Source organism: Tamandua tetradactyla, chromosome 12 (genome assembly GCF_023851605.1).
Source record: "Tamandua tetradactyla isolate mTamTet1 chromosome 12, mTamTet1.pri, whole genome shotgun sequence".
Taxonomy (NCBI): Eukaryota; Metazoa; Chordata; class Mammalia; order Pilosa; family Myrmecophagidae; genus Tamandua; species Tamandua tetradactyla.
In genome coordinates, this window is record NC_135338.1 from 66,084,491 (window position 1) to 66,110,574 (window position 26,084).

General features: G+C 53.5%; 1 protein-coding gene across 5 annotated transcripts in view; it reads right to left on the minus strand.

Moving 5' to 3' along the window:
• LINGO1 (leucine rich repeat and Ig domain containing 1) overlaps nucleotides 1-26,084 on the minus strand; it is a 194,048-nt gene that overhangs the window by 73,792 nt on the left and 94,172 nt on the right. For 4 of the 5 annotated variants that reach the window (XM_077123688.1, XM_077123691.1, XM_077123687.1 and 1 more), the window contains exon 4: nucleotides 3,571-3,752. The gene's annotated coding sequence lies outside the window, so the exon portion shown is untranslated. Of the gene's footprint in view, nucleotides 1-3,570; nucleotides 3,753-6,080; nucleotides 6,150-26,084 lie in introns of those variants that run through there. The other variant, XM_077123689.1, reaches the window with a different exon arrangement.

The following is a 26,084-nucleotide window of genomic DNA, read 5'->3' on the forward strand; positions in this document are numbered from 1 at the left end:
CCACCAGCAGAAGTGGCTCAAGAGGAAACAGCTTCCTTGCATCCTAAACTGGCCTTAAGAATCATCAAGAACAGCCATTCTTCTGGGGTGGAGGCATTTTCAAACCAAGGAGAAGTGGTTTGTCGATTATTTCAGATTTCTTGATTATCAGCCCCACTGCCCCCTTTCCATTAGCCCAGTTGACCCAGTGCCAACAGGGGCAAATCCAGCGCTGGCTGAACATGTAGGTAAAGGGTGGACACTCTGCAGTAAGATGTTCCACCCCAAATCCCTCTTCCCATCACAGTGCCTGAAAGCCTTCCTTTGGTGCCCCTTGCTTTTAAACCACCTTTGCCCACCCACCTTTCTGAAACCTCTGTCCTGGCTTATCACAGCATCACAGTTTCTCTCCCTCCTTTCCCGCAGAGTCTGCACAGTGATTCTTCTCCTCCTTCTCGCCCCCTTCCCCACCCCATCCCCAGAGTTTCAGCTTTCAACTCTCTGAAGGTAGGGACTATGGGATGCCTGAGCCCTGGTGACTCGGGTCTGGCCCAAACCTGGCACTCAGAGGGGCTCAGAAACTGGAACTCAATCAGAAATTGGCCTGAGTGGGCATCAGAGTCAAATCTACTTCTTAAGAAGGAAGTGCCAAGGCAGGAACAGCACCTGCCCCCTAGCCCTGCCTCCCCTCCCCGTCAAGCCCTCCACCGTCTCTGCCAGCTTCTCTCAAGCAGAGGGTCAAGTTGGTTTGCTGGCAAGACACATGGTTCTCATTTTAATTAATTAAAGAAAAATCTAATCACTGCATTAAACTTCTCATTACTCCACTTGAATACCCGTTAAGTAAATTTAATTACCACAGGATTCCGTTTCCCAGCCTCTTTCATTAGCTTCTGATAAGAAGGGAAGGGAGGAGGGAGGGAAGGAGGTGGCAAGCAGGACAATGCCATTTCTGGCCCGGGGAGGGCATGGCAGGCACTGTTCTGGGGCCACCACGGTCAGACTTCCATGTCTTGGGTGGGGGTCGCCACCCAAGCTGCCCCTTGAAAAGGGAAGGCCTAGCACTCGGCTACAGTCAGCACTGAATGCTTCATTTATGGCCACTCTTGGTTATTCACACCCCACCTCCTTCCAAAATAGTATGAGGCTGCTGACAACACAAGCAGCACAAGCTGAAAAATAAAAGAAATCAGGACAAGGAGAAAACGAGAGAGAAGATGAAGTCAGAGGCAAGGCTGCAAAGAAACTGCATGCTAAACTATCCTGAGCATTTGTCAGATGCACCACAAACTGGCTTTGAGATTCCTAGTAGCCAAGGCAAAGAGAGCAATACATTTTGGCACCAACACATTAACCGATAGAATATGCATGAAGAAATGGAGAAAGAGGTAATTGCTGGAAGATGAAAGATTGGGGCAGGTCTTTATTGCACAGTGGCCTCAGTCTTTCTATTCATAAAAAGGACAGAGCTGGAGGGTGAACTGAAGGAAATAACCATTGGCTAGAGCAGTCAGCAGAGGCTTTCTACAGAAGGAGGGATCTTAACTTGGCCTTGAAAAATAGGACAAGGGGGAAAGTGAAGAAGAGTAAGGAAAAGCACAATAGGTAGGGGAACTGCATGGTTAAGATTTAGGGGAAAGAAGAGGAACCACTAGAGGGAGAAGGGGCTGGGGGCAGAGGGAAAGTGAGGTGCCTGGGTATGGAAGAGGACAGGAGTACACAGGGGAGGGGACTGACAGCCCACCTGACTACCAGAAGCTACTGGCGCTGCTGGCTGAGGCACAAAAAGTAAAAACCAGAGAAGACAGCAGATCAGGGGACCCCAGGCTGGTCAGGCTAGAGGCCACAGACTCCTGCCTCCCCCTATTAAATGCTGCCCTGCCCATTCCCCAGCTGCTGCAAGCTCCCTGCTGCCCTTCTTTCCAGAGACTTGCATTCTGCAAAGTGATATATGCCCCCCTCCCACCCCAGGGATGGCCCACAGCCAAAGACTGGCTGATACAGGGGTACAAAAGCTCACTCCTTTTGTCTGGGGGATAATTGTGTGGTGTGTATTATGCTCCAAAGCCCCCCTGCACCAGTCTAAGGCTAGAGTTCCCCTGAGACCACATCCTCACTGGACTCTGATTGCTCATCAGCTCCCTCCTGTCCTCCTTTCTCCTGAGGGCCTGCCCTCAACAACGCACATGTACTCAAATCCCTGCCTCAGGCTTTGCTTCTAGGGAGCCCAACCTAGGATACTCCCTCAGCAGCTCCGGGTTTTGAGAAAACGAGGACTCCCCAAAGTCCCTAAGGAGATGGGGTGGCTTGGCGCTAAAGCCATGTTTTAAGAAAAGCATGTCCTTAAATTGAATCCATTCCTATGGGTACAAATCCTTAGAAACAGGACCTTTTAATGATTACTGCAGTTGAGTTGTGGCCCAACAGAATCGAGATAGAGCTTAACCTATTACCAGAGGCCTCAGAGGAGAAAGATACAGGCAGCAGCCGGATGCCGGAAGTAAATGGAACCGAGACGTCAGGAGAGGCTGCCATATGCGTTGCCATGTGCCCAAAAAGCCAGGACCAAGGATCGCTGGCAGCCAGCCCCAGAACGCCAGTCTTCTGGGAGAAAACAGCTTTGATGATGCCTCAGTTTTGGACTTCATCTAGCCTCAAAATCATGAGCCAATAAATTCCCATTGTTTAAGCCAACCCATTACAGTATATATGTTTTAGTTGCCAGGAAACTAAAACAGGAGAGAAACAGGAGGGAGCAGAGAACAAGGATTTATTGAGCACCTTCTAGATGCCAGAGCATCATCTCAGGTAGTTCTCACAGCACTTCGGACAGGTAAAGGTCATTATTAGGTGAGGAAACTGAGGATCAGAGAAGCATAGGGTTTTGCCCAATGACACACAGCCCATCCATATCCATCCAGATCTGGCGTCAAGCTGTCCGGGGCAGACTCCATTTATGATGATCACTTGTTATTTGGCTCCTCCAGTTGAGGGGCATCTCTCTTCTCCTGCCAGCAGGACCCTAAGCATCCTTTCGGAAACACCCTCCCCTCATTCCCGGTTACATGACTAGGGAAGGATGGACCCTGATCCCTAGCCCACTTGTGTTTCCAAGCCCTGTGGTAAATGCAGTGAAAAGTTCAGGATAATTCAAATCCTGCCAATAGGGTCCATGAGACTCAACCATAGAACTTCTATTTGTTCTATCAAGAAAGCAGATTTAATTTAATTTGAAATGGGAAGCATGTTGCCTCAGAAACTGCTGGCAGCCAGGTTGGGACCATATCCTGTGAGATGCCACTAGGAGTGGAACCATCACTGAGGAAGCAGCATGAAGGAACACAGAGAAATCAGATCCTGGTCACATCCTTTGAACCACTGGATCAAGCCTGCCTGAAGCTAAGCCTGGATTCTTCAGTCACATGAGTTGATAATTTCACTTGAATGAAATAGATTTTCTGTTGCTTGCAATCAAAGGGATCCTAACAGGTACAGTGGTTAGAAAGACATTTGTCCTGTTCCAGGGACCAAGAAGCCTTTCTTGGGCATCCCCAGGAGCCAGGGAGCAAGCAGAGTGGGGTTGCCACTTACCGTGACTGCTGCTGTCCCCCACTGAGTCCCAAAGCTTGAGGAGTTCCCTTGGCCAAGGCCGGGGCGAGAAGCAGACTTGGGAGCTGGTCCAGGGGCTGGACAGGGTCAGAGCCCTGGAGATGTGAGCTGGAGGTTGTGTCACCCAACAGATTCAAGACAGCTGGGACATGACTGCAGGAGCCCTAGAAAACAGAAGAGATGAGAGTGAGCAGGAGGGTTCTTATGGGGGATGCTTGGGAAAGAGAAGGTAGGACGGACAATGACCACACCTTTGCAAAGGTGAGATCAAAGTTAGTCAATCTCGTCTTCCCTCCTTCATACTTTGCCTTTTATTTCCCTCATTTACTGTCCCCTCACCCAGGTACCTTCAGGTAGCAGAAAAGCATCTGCCATCCAAGCAGGGAATGAGAGAGTAGGTGTGGCCAGACTTCGTGTGTTGATGCCAGGGGTGGAGGATGGAAGGGGCAAGCTGTACCCTCAAGAACTGTGGACTCATTTCTCATGATTCCATCCCCAGGGGATACCCAGAAGTCGGCCTAGGGCCTGAGGCAGGAGAGCAGCACAAATTTGGATGAGGCAGCCACCTTCTCTGATCTCTAGTCCAGACTTCTAATGAAATCTTAGAGAGGACAACGCTTAACCCAAAGGGAATGAATGGTGATGTCTCAGGCCTGGGCTGCGAGCAATGCAGGCCCTCACCCCCCACCCCCACCCCCAGTGCCACATCTGCCTTCAGGCAGGCATCCCAGCATGGGCACCTCTCTGGCCAGCTGTCCCTCCTTGCAGAGCCCTCGCTCTTCCCCCTGCCTCTCTCCTGGACCAAGTTGGGACCTTTGGGAGTAGATATTTCAGAGTCAGTGTATTTCTGGAGGCCCTGGCATTTGGTTTCTTCTCTGTTCCCTAAAAAGGCACGAGGACAGACATCCCTAACCACAGCACATCGGGGCTGACTACATCCCTAGAAATGTGTCTGGACCAACGCAAGAGCTTTCTGTAATGGAGATGTTCTGTATCTGCACTGTCCAATATGGTAGCCGCATGGATATTGAAGTGTGGATAGTGTGCCTAAGAAACTGAATTTTCATTTTTATTTAAATCTAAATAGGCACATGTGGCTGCTGGTTACCACATGGGATAGTGCAGCTCTGAAAATGGGCAAGGGGTGAGGAAGGGGTAGTTGTTGGTCTTGGGATGGTAAAAATAAAGTTTTTTTTTTCTCTTTTCAATTTCATTGAAATGCTTTGATAACAATAGAAAGAAAAAGTCCAAGAAATAAAACAAATGTTCCAAAGAAAAGTTTTGAAAAAACAAGCACACACTCGCAAAAATTAAAGCTTAGCCAATTGAAGCTACTGATGCATCCAAGACACCTCGACTGTGAACGTAATCTACCTCTCAGCAGCAGAGCTCACGTCTCCAGGCTTTTCTGCCAATTTCCTAACCCCGGACCACTCCCTCCTACCTGGGCGAGAGTCTCACCTCAGAGGGCAGCAAGGAGTGGCCCTGCATGAAGGGAGATTTCAATAAACACCTTCCAGCTCCCTGGACCCACGCAACACACCAGCATCAGGCTGCCAAGCCCGCTGCAGCCTTCGGGGCTCTGGTCACTGGTCACTGGCTGACCTCAGGAGGCCGTGACACCCAGGCCTCTGTCCACAGCCCCCATCAGTCTCATTCCACAAGTAGAATAACTGAGGCCCAAAAGGTGAAAGACCTTGCCAGAGGTCACACTGCTATCAAACAAGGAAAGGTGTACGTGTGTGGGCGTGTGTGTGCATGCGTGTATATGCACGCGGCCCACATGGACACGTGCGTGTCTCCCATGCATGCAGCGTTTCAGGCCCAGGTACCCCAATCTAGCATTAAAAGGGCAAGTAAGCCTGCGCTTTCATTTTAGTTTCTTCCCTACTAATTTTTTATGCGTGCACACACACACACACACACACATCATATCCCCCAATAGTGTCATCTGCTATTTCTTCTTTACATGCTTCTGCATTATTATTCATTTAGTCACCAAATAGTTATTGAACATTTACTACATGCCTGGTGTGTTACGGGTGTGGTGATCAGAGGAGTGCAAGAAGACAAGGCTGGTGCTCTCATGAGGCAGGGGGGATAGAAAAGAAGCAAATAAATAAACAAGACAGTTCCACAAAGTGACCAGTGTGATTAAAATAATCAAACATGACTTGTGAGTGAGAGTTCCTGGGATGGGGCTGGAGGGTCACTCCAGGTAGGGGATTAGGAAGCTCGCCTGGAAGAGATCACATTTGAATTTGCATCTAAACAATAAGCAATCAGTCCTGGCGAGAGCAGGAGGAGCAGCGCAGAGAGCAGAGGTGGGAGGACCTGGCATTTCTGAGGAGGCGCAGGAGGCCAGGGTGCCGGAACGAGGGGAGCCACAGTGGGGCTGTAGAGGGAAATGAGGGGGCAGAGGGAAGTGGGAGCTGAGATAAGAGCTTTGGATTTCAGCCCAAGAACCATGAACAGTCACTGGAGGGTCTTACTTGGGGAAGTGCTGGGCTGTTTTCTTCATTGTTGTTAGAAGTTCCCTGGTGCTGCTGAGTGGGGACTGGATTGAAGGGGAGCAGGTGAGTTAGCAGGGAGACCAGTGAGCTGGTGCAGAGGCAGGGGAATGGACAGAGTCAGGACATCTGTTCTAGCAGAACAGCACTTGACCGATGAGTTGACTGTGAGGGATGAGGGGTGGGGGTGGGTAAAAAAAAAAAGAGACAAGAATTGAGGATGACTCCTAGATGTTCTGTCATAGGCATGCATCACTTCCACAACCAGACACAAACTTCATTAGTAAAAGATAAGTATTAAAAGTAACACAGCAGATGAGCCACCCATGGAGACTCCCACCCTGAATGATTGGGTCCCACTTTCTCCAGGGGTGCATTTTTCTTCCATGGGTCCCTACTCTGTTCGCTGGTCCTGCATGGGGCACTCGGGGGAGGGGCGGAGTCTCGGGTCCATCTTCAGGTGAGTGGGAGATGAGATTGTCCAAAGAGTCAGAATAGGGCGGGATAGGAGAGAGTACAGGAGGGCAGGCCCAGGGCAGGCCTCCAGGCTCGCTGAAGGAACATGCTGGTTGAACCTGTAAGAAGTTACAGAAGGAGCGTGGGGTTGGTATGGGGGAGCAGGGGCTTCAGGGTCAGACCATCTGGGCTTAAGCCCCAACTCTCACCTGCTAGTGTGGGAGCCGGGGACTATTTTACTTTCCTCCTCTTTAAAGCAGCAACCACAGTCCGTTCCACATGTGATAGAAATGTGATGAAATGATATATGTCAAGAACTTGCATTTATAAATATTGGCTAAAAAAAAAATGTCAATTTAGGCTGGTGAGCTCCACATGCATTCTAATCCAGATTCTCAAAGAATAACAGCATTGGACACTAGGAAGGGCAGTGGGTCTGGGAGCCCATGTGGGTTCACTGCAACGAGTCTTGCAAACATAACAGCATGTCCTCTCTCAGCTGCTCCAAGGATGATGTGGGCTCTGGCCAGTCAAGAGGCAAGGCCCTCATGACATCCTTGTGGAGAAATGGAAAATTATGGGCTGGGTGTCTCAGTGGTTAACTAAATAACCATGCCCAAGAATGTGAGTGAGTGGGTCAGACTGGCCCCCACAGGATGGATTTCCTTGGCCCTGCCCAGCACCATATTTTTGGCAGATGCTAGGATGGAACCTTGAGAGCAGGTCCTAAAGCCCGGGAGGTGTCAATTTAGGGAGATGAGATCCCCTGTACAAAGTCTTCCACTTGTCCAATAAATGGGCCGAAACAGAAGACGAGATTGTTATGAGAACTTGGGTGGGTCCTGTACTTAGCTCCAAGAACCAGATGCACCCAGCGCCAGGGACTCTTGGTCTCTGCAGAGCCTGAGAGAACCACCTGATGGCCTTGAACCTGGCACTGAGGTGAGTCAGCCATCCAGCTGCCTCCAGAGGGCCATACCCCCAGCGGTACCTATCCAGAAGATCTCTGATAAAGTGCTCAGAGGGGCTTCGCCAGGAAGAGGCTGGCCTGGAATCCAAGTTTCCTGGCGAAACCTCAGGGATCTGGTCAGGTCTTTGGGACCCTGACAAAGAAACTTGGCCTTTATGGCCCCAGAAAACAGAGGTAGGTCTATAAGTAAAGATCTCAGGGAGACAGATCTTTGCTCAGTGTGGGAAGTAGTGAGCTCCTTGTCCCTGGAGGCATGTAAGTGGTGGTCTGGGGACCTTGTGTGTTGATGGAGATTTGTACTCAATGGGGATGTTGCTTTCTGCCATGAATTTCTTGATTTCAATCAATATATCAATTGAGGCTAGATCGTGTGGGTCAAAGCAAGTGTTGCAGAGAGTCGAGGGAAGGCAGCAAGGTAAGGCTAATAATAATAAGTATGTTATGGATTACAGGACATGCCCACCCATTCTTTCACTGGATCCTCAGCCCACCCTGTGAGGCAGATAGGGGAGATAACCCCATTTAGCAGATGAGAAAACTGAGGCTCAGTGAAGGGATGGAACCAGCCCAAGGTCCCACAGCACATCAACCCAGATTCCCTCCATGGCCTCACAGCTTGGGACCTTCCCCCCACCTTCCCGTGTGGTCACCCCCACCAACTTTGCCCCAAAAGGGGCAGGGATCTCCCCCTTCCACCCCAGGCTTCTGCCCAGTTGCCAAGGCTCCCCAGCCCCTGCCCATCTCATATGAAACCCTTGAGGGGAACCCCAGCCTGGAGGCTCCTCCTCCCAGGTTACACAGGCGGGCCTCCTCCTCCCTCCTCCCTCCCCCTTCCCCACCCCCCCAGAACACGCCCTTAAATGGGTTCCTTCAAACCAGCCACAGGAGCAAAACGGCAGGCATTGGCCCGGAATTGAGTGCAAGGAGGAGGGTCCCTCCCTCCCAGCCTCCTACTTCCCATCACCCTTGCGCAGGTGACTTGTGGCCAGGGGGACCAGAGTCCACCTTGCCGGGCAGCCCCCCTGAGTGGGGCCGAGAGAGGGCGTCAGGGTCAGGGCAGAAGAGGCGGGGCCTCCCACGGGGAACTGGGGCTGCGGGGCCAGGACGCAGCCACCGTCCCCCACGCCAGGCACCGGGGTCCCTCGGAATAGTTTCGTGAGTGGAGCCCCACCATCCAAACTATAAGGAGAGATTAAGGGAGCTGCCTGGATCACAATATAAAACTGAACTGAAACAGCACATATGTGCTGGAGCTGGGATTCGAAGCCTGATTCTAAATATCCAGTGTCTTCCAACATGCTCCCTGCTGCCTCTGGAGAAGTGCAAGGCAGCTCAAATAGGTGAGCAGATGAAGAGATGGGGGCAGGGGGATGGGGAAAGAGAGGGGAGTGAGCCAAAGAAAGGACAAAGAGAGCACCAGGGATAGACGAATGGACAAGTGGACTCCGCAGGGGCCGAAAGGAGGCAGCTCCCCAAACTGCCCACTTGATCGATGAAGGGCCCCTGAGTACCACCTCTGCAGCGATCTTGGCCCTCAAACCTGGGCTCACACCAGCTAGTGTCCCCTGGGTCCACCCCTCAGACATCATGGGCCTGATGATCAAACAAAGCCCCCTGCCTTGGCAACCCCCAGTCATTCAGGAGTTGAGTTGGGGCAGAGAAATGGGCAGGGCCATAGGGGCCCCAGTCCTGGCCCCGGCAAGGCCATCTGCCAGCCTCTGTCTGCCCGCGCCCCGTGGGATGGTCCGGCGGCTGTCCCAGGCCCAGGGCGCCCCGCCGACCCAACGTGGCCGATGGGCGTTCCAGGGGTGCCAGGTGTTTCTGTGCCCAGCTGGCAGCTGAGCGCAATCGGCCTGTCCCCAGAGCATGCAGGGTTTAAGCAACAGCCTCTCAACTGAATATTTAAGGAGAAAAATATCTTTTTTTCTTTCCTTTTTTTTTTTTTTTTTAAGAAAGGGAGGGAGGAAGCCAGCAGAGAAGGAGGAGGGAAGGAGGGAGGGAGAAACCTACCCCATCACTGCTGTCAAGGTCACAGGCACCGGCGCGGGGCGGGCGTGGGCAAGGAGCCTTTAATCTGGAGCTCAGGCCGAGGAAACTAAACGCTTGAAGCTGGAGTACATTACTGCCCTGAACGAACTGTCGGCTTCTATTAGGCTAAATATCTCTGTATAATGGGGAATTATCCTCTGAAAAGGCAAACTGGCAGCCTCTCTAGGGAGGGGGTGGCAGCGGGAACCTCCCAGTGTGAGGGCTCTCCTGCGGGGGGGCGGGGGGGGGGCAGGGGGACTGGGAGGGAACACGACCAACTCAGAAAGCCAATCCCCCCTCCCACACCCTCTCCCGGGCAAGTCACCGGCAGCAGCTGCTCCGATGCCTGTGGCAGGCGCCTCCTCCCTCCCCGCCCCCTCCCCAGACACTCTCCCCTCACTCCTGTCTCTCAGGAGCCAGGCAAGAGGCCAGGTCTGGAGTTGAGGCCTGGCAATGCCTCTGGTCAGCTGGGTGACCCTGGGCAAGTCCCTGAGCCTCTTGAAACTTCAATTTCCCATATGTTAGATGGAGCTAGTAACCCCTGGTGAGGGGCAGCCGTGACGGAGGTGGGGACAAAGCTGCCGCACAGCCCAGCACAGAGTGGGCACAGGACAACTTTGCTCATGCTGCTCTGCCAACAGGGGAGGGCCTCCCCATCCTCATCCTCCTGGCCCACCTACGGGACCACCTCTTCCTCCAGGAAGCCCTCCCTGACCCCACCCATGGCTATCTCCCATCTTGGACACCTACAGCCAGAACCCCACCTTCTGAGTCCACCCCAGACCCCAGTGGCTGTATGGAGGCTTCAGCCTTAGGAGTTCCTTGTGAACATGGCTGCATTTCCTCCTTATCAGCTCTGCAACCCCCACCAACACACCTAGGACTGGGCACCAGGAATCTCTGCTCAGACTTGCTATTGGGAAGGCAGGCTTGGAAGCTGGGGCTGGCAGAAACCAAGAGTAGAGATAGTGGCACCTCAGGGCCAGGGCGCCAGAAATCCCAGGACACAAGCCTGCAAGAGCAGAGAGGTGGTCAGATCATCAGGAGGATGGGCCAGGGCACAAGCAGGGTTGGGAGTAAGATGAGAGGAGCAAACAATGGGTTCCCAACGCAGAGCAGGGTAGGGGCTGGAGTTGCTCAGGCCAGGAAGGGTCCCTGGGTTCAGGAGAGGTGCCGCTGCCCTGTACAAATGGGGGCAGGGATCAGAAGGCACTAGCTAGGGGAGAACAGGGCAGCAGGGCTGAGAACCAGGGAGAGGCTCTGCAGACCCCAGTCTCTGTCCCCTAGGGCTCCCATGCCGCGCTCAGCCTATACTAACCCCCCGAGACAGGACAGGGCCCCTCACTGCAGATGCCACTTTGGCTGTTGCTGGGCACACAGCTGAACGGAAGCAATTCCAGGGCATGACGCTACAGCCCAGCCAGGCGCTCAGGAAGGAAGGCCACCCCCAGTGCAGAGACAGGCACGCCTGCTGCCCATTCTCCTGCTGCCCATTCTTGGCCAAGAGGTCCTGCCCAGATTACCCACAGCGTGGAGGGCTGCTTGCTCATTCATTCACTTGTTAATTCACTCATTCATTAAGCAAAGGCTCTCTAAGGCATTCTGTGAACCAGGTACTGAGAGTACCGAAATGCTCAGGATTCTGCATTAGGGAGTTCAAGGTCTGGGCCTGGGGGGAAGGGAACCTGGGGAGGTAAGAGACAAGGTGAGAGTGGGAAGCCCAAGGGCTGGGGGAACTTGGGAGGCACCCAATCTAGGTTGGGGGTCAGGGAGGGGATCTTTGAGGGGGGCTCTCGATGGAAAAGCAGGCTCTGGGTTTGGAAGGAATGGAGAAAGGCATTGCAGGGAGAGGGCAGCCTGTGCCACGGCTCAGTGGCATGGGCGCAGGGGCTGGAGAAAGAGACACCCTCGCTCCCAGGGAGGGTCTTGTATGCATAACTGAGGAGTTTAGCTCTCACCCCAGGAGCCATCTGGAGCCTTAAGGGTTTAAAGTAGAGAGTGACAGGTCTGTTTGTACTGCATTCCAGCTGCCACGAGGTGGAGGGCAGATTACACTCCAGTGGAGGGAGGAGACTGGAGCAAGTGAGCCAAGTTAGGAGCTGAGGCCACGTCCAGGGGAGAGATGATGGGGTCTGGGGGGCAAAGGCCGAGAGAGGAGGGGGCAGCGGCAGAGTGCAGGGCGGCAGTTAGACAGCCAGTGGCAGCCATGTCCTGCTGAGCATCAACCTTATTCCAAACAACACCTCAAACTTTTCAAAGCCCCTTGAAATCCATTGGTTACTTTGGTCTTCAAAACATCAAATGAGGCAGACAGGCCAGGAATTAGATAATTAACTCATCCCACATTTGTTGAATGCCCACTTGCCCCGGGCACTCTTCTGGACCCTCCAACAGACGGAGATCCTTAGGCCCAGAAATGCTGCCCAGGGGCTGCCCAGGCGCGTGGGCCATGCTGGGTGGAAGTCCAGGTCTGCTGCCAGTCCCCATTCATGAGAACTGGTGTGGAGTTTCTGGACGGCACAAGAGACTGCAGGGGTGACTAGGAATGGCCACTGATTTGGGGGACCCAGGTGTCTGTCCCCAGGGTCAAAAGAGCAGAGCTGGGAAAGAGGGGAGGGAACCAGATTACAGGGGGATGTGGAGGTGGGGACAGGGTGGCAAGAGGACAGAGGATTCTTGGGGAGTTAGGTGGTAAAAGGAGGGGTCAGAAAAGGAGGCAGAGGTCAAAGGCTTGAACCTGGCAAGACTCTAGGAAACAAGCTGTAGAAAGGGAAAGCCTTACAACATGGGCCAAGAGCTGGGCTGGGCCCCCAAGACAGCTGCAGCAGGAGGAGAGCAGGCAGAGCAGGCCCCGTAGGCTGCCCAATGGGGGTCCCATGCAGTGGCCCCAGGCTGCCCTGTGCTCAAGGAGATGCACAGGAGCCCTCCTCAGAGCGTGGGCTCCCAAGGCCCCAGAGAGGAATCAGGAAAAGCGGGATGGACTCACTGTCTCCCAGAAAGACCCGGCTAAGCTGAGAGCCACCCAGGCCAGGTGAACGCCCCCTGCCCATGGTTTCCCCCTTTGTAACACAGGCCTCTCACCCAGCCCCCTGTGCATTCCAGACTGGCTGGGTAGGATCTTGGCAGGTCTCCTCACCCCTGGGTCCAACCAGCCTAATCAGTAAACCGAGGTAATGGCCCCACCTCCCAGGGGCCAGATTTGGAAGCCCAGTGCTAACCAGTTGGTATTGATGTCATAGTGTCAGAATCCTGCTCACTGACTTCAGTGGGAAGGGGCTGAGAGAAAGGAAGACATCACTGGAGGACATTGCAGTTGCTCCAGGGGGTAGGGGTCAGGACACAGCAGAGGCCAAGGTCATGGGGATTGCAGAGGCTCTGCTCTCAACACACATCAGCCCTCTTCAGTAATTCAGTGGGTGGCACCGGAGTCAGTGGAGGGAGGGGAGGGCTGCCGGCAGGCACGTCCAAGGGGACGATCCCAGGGCAGATGGGGCTCAGCACAGTCTCGAACTGCTCCCTGAGCTCCTTATAGCACCCACCGCTTTGTAAGCTGCTCCCTCCACCCAACCCAGACCTCCAAACCCACCCTACTATATGCCAGGACCTGCCCCAAGCTAAGGGATTAGAGAGAAATGGGAATGAGTTGAAGGAAGAAGAGCCACTTCTGGGAAAAGGGGCAAAGCCTAGAAGGCTCCACAGAGGTGGTGGCTTTTTGACGGGTCTGAGACTGGCCTTGCTCTTCTGTGAAATGCAACTGCTGTACTACTACTGAGCCCCGTTTACTATGACTACTACTACTAGCTAAAAAATTGTGGGCACTTACTCGGCACCAGGCTCTGTGAGCACTTTGTGCCCAGAGAGATTGTGGTTAAGAAAAGGCAGAGCCTGCCGCCTTCCTAGTCTCTCTTTGGATGGACTAGCTGGTAGAAGGGTGAACTGGGTTCTGGGCCTGGGGCCAGCTGCAGGCAGGATGGTAGCTGGAGTGGGTGTCACCAGTGGCCAAGGTCTCCAAGTTGTCCAATGTTTTTCACATCACTCCCAGGAGTCATTCCTGCTGAGCGCATTTGGGTGGAGGTGAGGGTGGGGCAGGACTGTTCCAAGCCAGGTGAGACACATCAAGATCAGAAGAGACACAATGGCTACAGCAGCTCATTTCGGCTCTCCCAGGGGTTTAAAACACTGGTATTGAGGATGGCCTGCTACCTGCAGCTTCCCCCTTCTTATCTTCCACAGGGCCAACCTCACCCACATGCCAGGCTCCAAGTTCTTGGGGCTTTAAACAGGCAGTGGTGGGAGGCTGCATCATCATGGAGGAGAGAAGAGGAAGGAGTAAAGCAGCGTGGCCATCTGCTGCATGCATCTCCTACACTGAAGCGTCATGATGACACTATGGGGCAGATATTATTATTCCCACTTGACAGATGAGGAAACTGAAACTGCAGTGGATATGACCCTTACCCAAGGCCATGGCTGGGAAATGGCAGAGCCAGGTCTCCCACCTAAGACTGTCTGGTCCTAATGGACAAGGAGATACCAAAAGCTGAAACAGCTAATGGTGCTGGATTTGGGGTGGGGATGGGGGCATGTCAAGCACAATCAACAGGCCTGAGAGAGATCTTTTGGGGTGACCCTTCCTGGCTCCTCTCTCAGCAACTGCAGTTTGTTCTGATCCCAGAAGGCATCATGTAGCCAACCGGGCCTAAAAAGGACCTCTGCAGGGGGCAGAGAGTCACTGAAGGGAGATGAAAGCTCAACCCAGAGTCAGGACCCTTACTTCCGGTGGGATGAGCTAACAGAGGGGATCAAATGTCCCAGTGCCCATTAGGAATCCACTATTAGAACATCATTCCTTTGAGCCCTCATAGATGTTCAGTTTCTATAGGGTTTTTGAGCCTGAAGAGGCAATATCTAGGAATATTGGCAATGGGAGGTAGGACCCTGGTATTCTGGTCCTCCTCTGTGTGTCTTGGCACAAGTGTCTTCCCCTCACTGGTCCTTGGTTGCCTCCTCTGTGACACACATCCTGTGTCTGGCCTACAGGCCAGGGACGCCTCAGGAGTGTGGAGACACCTCAGACAAACCATCTCTCCCAGCAGTGCCAAGGGAGAGCTCAAGCCCCATGGCGGGACCCTCCATTCCTGATGGACCTGTGCTGCTGAAATGGGCCTCCTCTCATGACTCTAGGTCCAGATCACCCATCCGACACCCAGGAGCTTGGGGATGATGGTTTGCCTCCTTTGGTTTTCTACTTCCATTTGGGGAGCCTCTCCTGCAGGCAGGCAGTGTGCTCAGCTCTATCTTCTGTGGTCTTCTTTCATCCTCTCTCCAAGCCCATGATCCAGCTTTCAGTATGCCAATTTTCCAGGCAAGGAAACTGGAAAGGAAGATGCCACGGTTTCTGGGAAGAGCGGCAGAGAAGCCTTACACGCACATTCAGCTCAGAACCATGGACAGCTCCTTGGGTTTGCCCTGTGTCTTCACTTCCACTTGGGGAGCGGCCCTGGCTGGGGCCGGCCCAACCACCACCCAGTCTCCCTGCGCACGTGTGCACGCTTAGCTATGCTGTGCTTTGTTTGATCCTCTCTTCCTATCTAAACTTCACCTGCCTTCCCCCTACTGCTCCAGCTGCACGGATCTCCCCAAGATCCTGGCTTGACTATGATCTGTGCCCCACAGCACTGAGACCTGAAGAATGTGGAGTCAGCATTGCTCCCTTTTGTTTCAGACTTAAACCTCATCCTCCCAGCAGCATCTTGAGGGTAGGGAACTGTCTCTCCTTCTCTGCCGAAGGCCCTTCTCTGCTCCCGGGAGGGTTGCTGAGGGAACCTGGAAAGGGTCTGAGAGTTTGAGTCCTGTCTCCAACACATAACTAGCTGGGCGACTTTAGAAAGTCACCTCACCTCTCTGAGTTCCAGTTTCCTGATCTTTAAAATGGGGACAACAATACCCACCTCTCAGGGGGCCTATACCACACCTGGTAAGCGTTAAATGCTGGAGAAACTATGAAATTACGGCTAGGGCTTCGGGCTTTTTCACTTTAAGGTCAAGAGTGGGTGACATCAGCCATGGGTGCTTGACTAACAGGCCCCCTAGGGGAGACAAGCACCGGGACCTCAGAGGGAGTGTGAATAAGGCAGGGCCCCAAACCTGCCCTAGCAGGCTTCATCTGAAAAACCATTCTGAGCCCTGATGCTGGTCACACCCTGAGCCCTGACCCTGCTCACACGTTGAGCTCTGACCCTGTCACACACTGGATCTTGACCCTATCACAGATTGAGCCCTTGCCCTGTCACTGCAACTGGCCCCCACCAGACTAATATCATAGTCTAGGCCGAAGAAAGCTACTGGGCTCTCATCTTCTCATAGAAAAGCTGCCAAATTACCTTTGTGTCATATAAGGTGACTCATCCTTTGTGGGGAAGGGCACAGGAGTCTGTGGGCTCAGTGTGTGCTCTCCTACCCTTCACCTCCTCATATGGCAAGGAAAGGGCCATAGGTCATCCTGACCTGAGTCCTGACCCTCACTGTCAGGTGGGGACCTCCAGGACTCTTGTCCTGGTCTAGGGCTGTTTCCACCCAACCCTCTGGCCATTGAGGGGCTTCCCTCCCCTCAGTCCCCTACTGAGCCAGTAAAGGCAGGGCCCTGTGGGTGGGCAGCCAAGCCCCAAGGTCCCTCCCAAATCCAGGAAGGCAGTGGGGGATACCCTGTCCTGGGGCTCCTCTGCCCTTGGAAAGTCCCAATGCAGGCTCATTTTAGACTGGTTCTCCGGCTGTATAGTTGAAGAACCGTTCTAGATCCTCCCCGGCCTAATGGGGCCACAGGGCTGAGCCACCACCCCACCCTCCCCAGGGGAGTTGAGGCCTCCTGGCCGAGGGCACTACTGTACCATCCTAGAGGGACAGGCTGCATCTGAATCCGGACGTGGCTCCGAGGGAGACTAAGGTGGCAACACCTAGGAGATCTCACCACCCAAGGAAAGCGCTTTCAGGTAAAGCACTGTTCTTTACAAACAGAAGATGAGACAGTGTCTGGGGATCACCTCCAGAGGTCGACAGCTCTGGGTTTGCACCCTGGCTCTGTATGGCCAGCTGTGTAGCTGGGTTGGGGACCCTTAACCTTTCCAACAGATCCCTCACCTGCAAACGGAACAGGATAGCATGCAAATCTCATGGTTATGGCTAGGATGCTCATAGCCTTACCATCTCCCCTGGGTGTCCCACACATGCCTCATCCTGTCTTTCCCCAAACCCACTCCTGCTCGGGTGTCTCTGCCCCTGTGAATGTCTCCACCACCGACCCAGCTGTCCAAGACAGACTCCAGCCTCCCACCGTCCAACACAAGTCCTAAATGTGTCTCTGGTCCAACCTCCTCTCTCCACCTCCATTTCGATCAGGCCCACTGTCACCCGCTGGGCCATCCGAGAGCTGCCCAGCTCGCCTCCCTGCATTCCTCCCCCTCTCCACCCTGTTTTCTGCATGGCAGCCAGGGCAGTATCCCACAATCCGAAATTAGATTATGTCATGTCCCTGCCTAACACCCACCAGCAACTTCTTCTTGCTCTTAGACCAAACCCGCTCTCCTCATCACGGTCCACATGGCTTTGCCTGATCCGGCCCCACCCAACACCCCCAGGCCCCATTCCCTCCAGCACCTCAACACACCAACATTCCCCCAGGCATGGAATACTCTTTCCCCCCTTTGCTCATTACTGGCTCCTCCTCATCCAGTTGATTACAGGATAAGAGATGCCTCCTCAGACAAGCCCTCCCAGACTGCCCTGAATCAGTGGACCAGATGCCTCTCCCTCCTCCACATTCCTTATTGTTCCTTTGTAATAATTATATATATATACTATTATTTTGTTTTTGTTTGTTTACTTGTTTATATCTGTCCCTACCCCACCCCAACAAAAACTGCGAGCTACGTTAGGGAAGGGGTCATGACCGCCTTGCTCCCAGCTATACCCCCAGTGTCTACTACCATGCCCAGAACATAGTAGATGCTCAATAAACGGGAATTGTGCATACACACCCCCTCCCTGAGGTTCATCATTCGGAAGCAGACTGGAGAGGCTGTTCTCCCTGCCTTCCCGCCAGTCCCAGGAGCCACATCCGGAGTCCCAAAGGAGGTCTTGGCAAGTGCAGATACCCAGACAGGCACGACTCTGCCTCCCCAGCTGGTGCTCATGACTAGGTCCGTGCCAGGATACCATGCAGCTCCCCTGAAGGGGACAGCACAGCTAGGGACTGAGCAGGTAGGACCTGCGGCTGCTGAGACCGTGCCAGGGGCTGGGAGTTCTTGCAGCAAACCATCTCAGCAGGGGCTGGGCAGCGATGGGGATGCTGGGAGGAACAGGATGTGCCCGTGCTTTCTGATGCTCCAGAACACAGAGAGAGAGAAAAGAAAAAAAAATCCGAGCTTGCCACCCTGATTATGCCTGGCACTGGCAGGCTCTGGCTGGGCCAGGCCACCCTTTGTGGGGCATACTCCCTGCAGCAGGCCTGACTCAGGACAACTTGACCTGAGGGTAGGGTGGGTGGCTGAACAGGCTGGGTCACACCAGCACAGGGTTTGCAGAATCGAATCACCGAATTGAACCACCATGACCTCTTATAAAAGGGCTGGCATGAGGGCGAGCTAAATGGCATCCATCTCCTGGCATCTCCCAGCCTGGTCCCCCTAATCTTTTCCCATGCTAGCTTGCTCAGAACTCAGATTCTCACCATCTCACCAGCAGGCCATGGATGGCCAGTCACATCTCTAAGCCTTTGCTCCCGCAACTTCCTCAACTTGGGATGCTTCCCACATTATCTTCTGTCTATCCGAATTTCATCCTGATCAGGTCCCACTTCTTGTAGGAAGGGTTCCTGGACTCTCCAGCCCCATGGACTTGCCCTCCTGTGAGCTTCTATAGAAGTAGTACTGTGCCCTCATCGGTATTTCCCCAGATAGACCAGCACCCATCTCAGGATGGAGATCTGGCAAGTGAAATGTGGAATGCCAAGCTGCATTTTGCTGGTGGGGCAAACTACTACTATGTGGCTGGTGAGCCCAGCACCTCCTGCTCCTTGGCCAGCCTAGGCCCAACCCCGGCCAGGCCCCAAAGTGAGAAAGGAGGAGACACCCTTTGCCCACAGACAAGCCTCAGTTCTGGAACCAAGCAGGGCGTGTGCCCCGAGGAGTCACTGGTCTGATGAGGGAGACCGTAGGCATGAGATCCAACCCTCCCATCCATTCACTCGTGCACGGATCAAAGCCGTCCCGCCACCGGGACTACCTGAGCCACTGGGGGTACCAGAGTGAACAAGATCTGCACGGCTCCCTCTGCAGCTACCGGGAGAGATGACCACACAAATGTAATTCCTTCAAGCTCCCACATTTAGGGCTTCCAGGGCCCTAGCTGGCGCCCAGGGTGGGTGGGAGGAGAGCTCTGGAGATGTCAGTCCAGGAGGCTGAGGGAGCACAGACTAGAGGGCTCCAGATCCTGGAGACCGATCCCCGAGGAACGGTGTCTGCTCTGAGATGCAAGGTGCCAACAGAGGCTGCGGAAGGGGTGTGAGACATGGATGGGTGGGGTGCAGGCAGTACTAAGCCCCAATCCCCTGCCCTCCCACCCCAGGCTTCCTCATGCTGGGCCTCCCCCAACACCTATCTGGGGGTAGGGGGGACATTGCCTCTCCCCTTGGCTGTCCTATTGCTGACACAGCAACCCCAATCCAAGGGAGCCACTTGGTCAGGCTCCACAGCCATCACTGATATTTCCACATCCTGCCATTCCCTGGCCATGGCCCACCTAACTAGGCAGTGGGGACCAATGCAGTCCCAGGAGCCTATCATAATGCAGAGAACTGAAAAGCTCAGGGAGGTACAAAGCCGCACAGCCCAGAAGACACGTCCAGGGAAGGGGCACCCACGATGGCCTCTCTTCTCCTCCCACGGCAGCCCTGCTCCAGGCTGAAGAATTCAGGGAAGGGGGGCTGAGGAGTGGTCCCAGCTGAGCCCATAGCTCTGGTCTGGACACAGCTGGGGTTGGAGCAAAGGAAAGGGAAGCAGCCATTCCTGCAACAGCCCCCTTCACGCGCACACACGCACACACACACACACACACACACACACACACACACACACACACACACACACACACACACACACACACACACAGAGCCCTGGGTTGGGGCAGGAGGGCCGTGGGGGAGGGAGCCACAACCCAGCCAGTGCCATTTAGGAAGCCAGTTCCACGTCTTCACTTCACATGTCTCAGTAGTCCTTCCGGCTCAGAATTATGCAGAAAAGAGAAAGAAAGAAGCCTCCATGGTCAACCTTGCATGGGGAGAGGGAAGCAACATGGATTCCTACTGTACGCCAGCTGCATCACCAGGCATTCAACATGCCCTGCCACAAACCACACTCACCACAAGCCAGGAATTATCCTGACCATTCTACAGATGAGGAAACGCAGCTCAGATGGTCACGTGACCTGCCTAAGGTCTCATGGCGAGGAATATATGGCTTTGCTAATGGTCAGCACTGGGACAGCCAAGATTTTAGCCAGGCACAAAGGAAATCCCCCAAATAGGTCAGGGAGAAACCTTGTTTCCAGGAGGGGCTGGGATCCATCTCTAGGGGTTGTTGCAGAAAAGTGGCTGAGGGCAGGGGGATGTACCTATTAACCTCTGGAGTCCCACCCAGCTGTGATTTTTCTGGGACCACTGGGCAAACCCCACCAGTTCCAGGAAGGTGGGATCGGGAAGAGGCTGGGCAGCCCCTATGAATGACTGGGGAATGCTCTGACCATCAGGGCCAACCAGGGTGCCAGGTAGGGGCATGGGCTCCACTCTGTGGCTGCCCCCAGCTCATCCCCTTACTCACCTGCAGGTCACCCTGCAGGAGGCTCAGACTTTCAGGGGCCACCAATGGAGCTGAGGGTGCCTAGTTTCCAGAATAAAAGGAGCCGAAGGGGGCTAGTGGCCAAGCGGCCAGAGGTGAATACTTTCCTGCTGTCTTGACATTGCCAGGCACCAGCTCGTCCAGAACCTCTATCTTGAACGAGGTAATTATAGTTCTTCCTATGTAATGAGATGGTGTTTAAAGACCATTCAAAAGAAATTTCACCTATAATGAGGTGAAGGGGTTTATAGTGTTATACATCAAGGCGGGTGGTAATTGGTGGGATCCAGGCTGCGTTCTAGAGTGGAGCAGTGAAATCCCATGCCTAAAAGGCAAGAAAGGAGGGAGGATGGTTGCCAAACTCCAGGATGGTGGATAGAAACTTTTCCAGAAAAGCTCCCTTAACACCAGCAGGAACAGATAAGGGCACAAGGAGGCTGGAATCCAGTTGGGGCAGGGGAAGGACTGGACAGGGACTGAGCTGGGAGTGGGCAGGGGCAGACGGAGAACCCTCGGGGTGAGGCCACAAGTCTACACTCAGGAAAAGGAAAACAATCATTCCAACAATGGCAACTATCCAGCAATGGAAAAGACAGCCTCGAGGGGGGTGAGACCCTCACCTCTGGAGGTGTGCAGGCAAAACAGGGTGTCCTCATTCTCCTCGTACTCTGAATAGCTTCCAAAGTAGGTTCATATTGAATTTTCCATTTGACCTCATCATATGCACCCAGGGACATGGACAGGACAGAGTTAGCCTTCCCATCTGTGCTGGTTTGAAACTTTGTGCACCCCAGAAAAGCCATGTGCTTTAATCCTCATTCAGTATTGCTGAGTGGGATATTTTTTATTGTTTCCATGAAGATGTGACCCACCTAATTGTGGGGGACCTTTTGATTAGGTGGTTTCCATGGAGATGTGTCTCTACCCACTCAAGGTGGGGTTGCTTACTGGAGTCCTTTAAGAGGAAACCATTTTGGAAAAAAGCTTCAGAGCAGAAAGAGTCGACATAGAGAGATAGATTTGGAGATAAAGAAAGAACCCCGGCCCCCGTCCTCGGGGAAGCTGTTTGAAACAAGAAGCTGGGAGAGAAAGCTAGCAGACATCACCATGTGCCTCCCCAGCTGAGTGAGAAACCCTGAACATCATGGACCCTTTCATGAATCAGAGTATCTTTCCCTGGATGCCTTAGTTTGAACATTTTCATAGCCTTAGAACTGTAAACTTGCAACTTAATAAATTCTCTTTTTAAAAGCTGCTCCATTTCTGGTATATTGCATTCTGGCAGTTTTAACAAACCAATAAGCCATCACACAGATTTGGAAACTGAGAGCTGGAGAAGGCAAATGACCTGTCCAAGATCACAGCATGGCCAGCAGCAGGCCTAGAACCCAGGAATCCCAGCTGCTCGTCTGGGCTCTTTACCCCAAATCTCATTACCTCAAATCTCCCTTTTAGTACCGTCCCTGTCTCCAGACTCAGAGGTAGCTCTACTTGCTGAAAGGTAGAGAAAAACCCATGACTCCCTGGACTCAACTGTCCCAGAACTGAGGGTGACATAGCTACTGGAAGGCATTTCTCAAAAGTAACCAGTTGCATGGCTTTCCTATTGCCTCCAGCCTCTCAGGTTCCTAGAACCCAGCTGTGAGAGAAGCTACACTGGCCAACAGACCCTTACTGAGCACATGCTGTGTGCAAAGCCCTGGGCACAATGAGAGGTAGGGAATAAAATCAGGGTGAGGCTGGAGCCCATGTCTCCTTGGGAACCAGAGTCCACACAGACCAGATCATCAGCATGACCCCACAGAATGCTTCCAGGCTATGCTCTGACCTCTGGCTTGGCATCGAGGTCCTATTCTGGGGTTTCCCCCAGAGGACAGAGGGAGATGGTACATACACAAGAGAGATGGTCTCAGAAGGGCACTCAGTGGGTTGGGGCAGTTGGGAAGAGACTGGGCTTGAAGGAGAAGGATGGGAGAAGAGTGAGTGTTGCCCAAGGGAGTCAGCAGCTCCTCTGGTTCCTGCTCACACCAGGCCTCTGGGCCCCGGAGAGTGGGGGGCCTGCCTGGGGTTGTTGCTCACCCGACCCGTGCTGAGCCCTCAGCTCCTCCCTCACAGGGCAGACCCCTACCCCTTCTCCCATTCAGGCCTATGGAGCTGGAGAACCGCTCAGATGCCCCTTGGCTTGGGCACCAAACCGAGCAAGGATGTTAGCCAAGCTCGCCAGCCCAGGTGGGCCCTGCTCTAAATGCTAGTTAATTAGTGCCGCGTGACCGAGGGAACGGGGAATTGGGTTTGAAGTCACCATGGGTGACTTGTCCAGCAAGAACAATGGGCCACCCAGCCGGTAGAGAGTCACAGTTTCTTCTAATTAGATGCTGCTTTGAACACGGAGGCATCAGATTAATGAGGTTTACAGTGCTTGGTTTCCCGGCATGGCACTCTGCCTCTGTTCTCTGATCGCAGTTTGATGCCAAAACCTTGTTCTCTAAATCAAAGGTTCTGAAATTCTGCTTTCGGATGCGCCTTGGGTTTCTGTTGGGCGTCTCAACCCGGGAGCTAAAAGCATTTACCTGCATTCCTTCACTCCACGGCCCTGCTTTTGATTCGCTGAAGAAGCCTTTGCAGGGCTGTGACACCTCACAGAGCCCACCAGGGAAGGAGGGAGAGAGGGACAGCCTGGGGAGCCCCATTTTGCAGGTGAGGTGAGCGTGATGGCTCAAGGTCACACGGCGAGCTGGCCCATGGCGGCCAGGCCTGCCAGCCGCCCGCCTGCAGGCCTCTCTGCCTGTGCTCTTGGTGGCTTCAGGTATGCTGGCCTGTGGAGAATCCACTTGCCAATTTCCCACTGCTGGCATCTGTTTGCAAGCCTTAGGGGCATCCGGGTCACCAATTTTGGGAAAAGATTGAACCATTCACAGGAGCAGCCAGCACAGCCTTGCCTCCCACCTCGCCTGTTCTAGCATATCCTGCCCTCCAGCCCCTCCCTGGGCCTTTGCTCACACAGCCCCTCCTTCTTCTCCCTCCCGCCCCCCCCCCCCCTTAATGTCCCCTGGTTCTCCTCCATTTCACAAAACTCAGAACATCCTTCAAAACCCAGCTCAACCCTTGCTCTTCCCCTACCACTGCAGTTCCTGGATCTCTTTTTCCTTCTCTGAGACCTTCTAGCCCAAATCCCTGTCTCCTTGAACAACTGCTTCTTGCCCTGTATTCCTTTGTTTAATGTTAGTATCTTTGTCCAATGTTCTGTCCTGTCTCCCCTAAGAAGAGGGACAGGGACAGAATCTGTGCCCCCTCTGTGCTCCCCACCTCCTTCACTGAGGTTGGCAGTCTGGGGACAGAGGGAAAGAAGACCCCTTCCCTCCTCAGTTTCCCCAGTTACCAAATGAGATGATGCCCCTATCCTGCTTCGCTCTTGGGGCTGCTGAAGCATGCAGGGTGATACTGGGCCACGTTTTGTGAGCTTTTTAGGTAGGGGGATGGTGATGTGGTGTGGGGCGTGCCTGGGGAGAGTATGGGAGAAGATGACAGCCGTGTGGGGCTGGCGGACCCTGACAGGGAGGCTAGGGACCAGTGGACTTGAACAAGTCAGTTTTCCTCTCTGAGCCTCAGTCCCCTTCTATGTAAACAGGGTTGGCCCCAGGACTCAAAGGATGCAGACATTTGCTCATTTGTTCCTCATGGCCCTCTTTGGGTTATACATTGTTGTTAGCTCCATTTCAAAAATGAATAAAGGCCCAGAAAGGTTTAGAAACAGCTAATCGGTGGAGAAGCTAGGACTCAAACCCAGGTAACTTGCTGGTTCCTGGACTCCCCTTTTTCACCACTCCACTGACTTTCACTGGCCTTTGGTAAGCTTTTGTTGAGACTGTTTTTGAAATTTGTTAACCTCTCTGGGCCTCTGTTTTCCCACCTGAGGAGTGGGCACTGAGCAATGCTTTGTAGATAACTTCTGCCATGCTCCCTGTTTCTCCAGGCCCTTCCAGACTTCACCTCCAAATCCCCCTCATGGAGTTTCCTGGCCCTTGGATGCTCACCCCATTGGGCTGTATCTCCTCCATCTCTTCCTTCCCTCCAATTTCCTGCCACTTCCCCTTGTCCACAGAAGACCTGAGCCCCGTCTCCCTCCATGCCTCCACTCTTGGCTTCCTTCCAGGTGACTTCACTACACTGGGGATGACCCGATCAGCATGGGGGCTCTCTGTTCCATGACTGCCCACCTCCAGCGACCTGGGCTGCCATTCCCCCAGCCTCTCACCCCAGGCCACATCTGGCCCTTGCCCTGCCCTCAACCCAACCACCTCCCAAAGCTCCCCGCCAAACCTTCCAGCCCCATCCACCAGCTCCTGCTCCTCAGCCTCCTTGCATCATCCCTTCTCATCATTGAGCCCTCCACACCTCCAGGCTTTCTCGCTCCATCCCTGTTCTTCTGCCCTTACTCCCCTTTGTCCTGTTTGGGTTCCACTGTCCATCAGTACAATCAGTCCCTGAAATGCCTTGCCTCTCCCTCTCCCTTGGTAGAACTTTCATGAATCCCCAACCTGGATGAACTCAGCTATCATTCTCTTGGCACTTATAGTAGGGAAGCCAGATGTTGGAGAAAATGACCCGTCTATGAAGGCTGTGCCCTCTCTGAGCTCAAATCCCAAACCTTGAATGGCCCCAGCCCTGCCCAGCAATCCCCCTTGGTGTCCCAGGCGGGGTCACTTCCCACCTGTCTGAGATGACAATTTCTTCCTCTCCGCGCTCCCCTCATAGCCCTCATCCCCAGTCTGACTCGGCACTCTCAGCTGAGACCTCCTCTCACTCTGATTGCGGAGGCAGGAGCCAGTATATGTGAGCCCCCTCCCCTTCCCTGACAGACTCCGGAAGCCCACCTGCTCCTGCCACACCCCTTCCTGCCTGAGCAGGGGTCACCTGTTTCCCAAAGGTCAGTGGCTCCACTTAGGCCCTGAACCCCATCCCCTCCTGGTCCCAAGAAGTTGGCCCCCTGCCTGGTTCTCTTTTTCATCACCCATCTTACCCCTTCTTCCAACCCTTCCTCCTTCCCACCAGCAAACAGGCACAGTCTGGTATCTCCCATCCTTTAAAAAAACCCTCCCTTAAAAAAAAAAAAAAAAAAAAAAAAGGGCGGGCCACGGTGGCTCAGCAGGTAAGAGTGCTTGACTGCCATGCCCGAGGACCCAGGTTCAATTCCCGGTGCTTGCCCATGTAAAAAAAAAAAAAAAACAACCCTCCCTTAATTAGACTATTGGAAAAGAATCAGTCTCAAAGGATCACATACTGTATGCTTCTATTTGTATAATACTCATGAAATAACAAAACTGTAGAGATGAAGAACAGATGAGTGGTTGCCAGGGGTGAGGGATGGGGCACAAGAGGGGGTGTGTGGCTACAAAGGGGTAGCACAAGGGAGCGTAGTGGTGATGGCATAGTCCTGTGTTTTGATTGTGATGGTAGTTATACCAAGCTACACATGTGATAAAATCATATAGAACAACACATACACAAATGAGTCCATGTGTCACTGGTAAATTCTGAACAAGCCTGTGGATTGCACCAATATCAATGGCCTGGGTTTGACATTGTATTACAGTTATACAAGACGTCAACACTGGGGGCGGTGGGGTGAAGGCTGCACAGGAG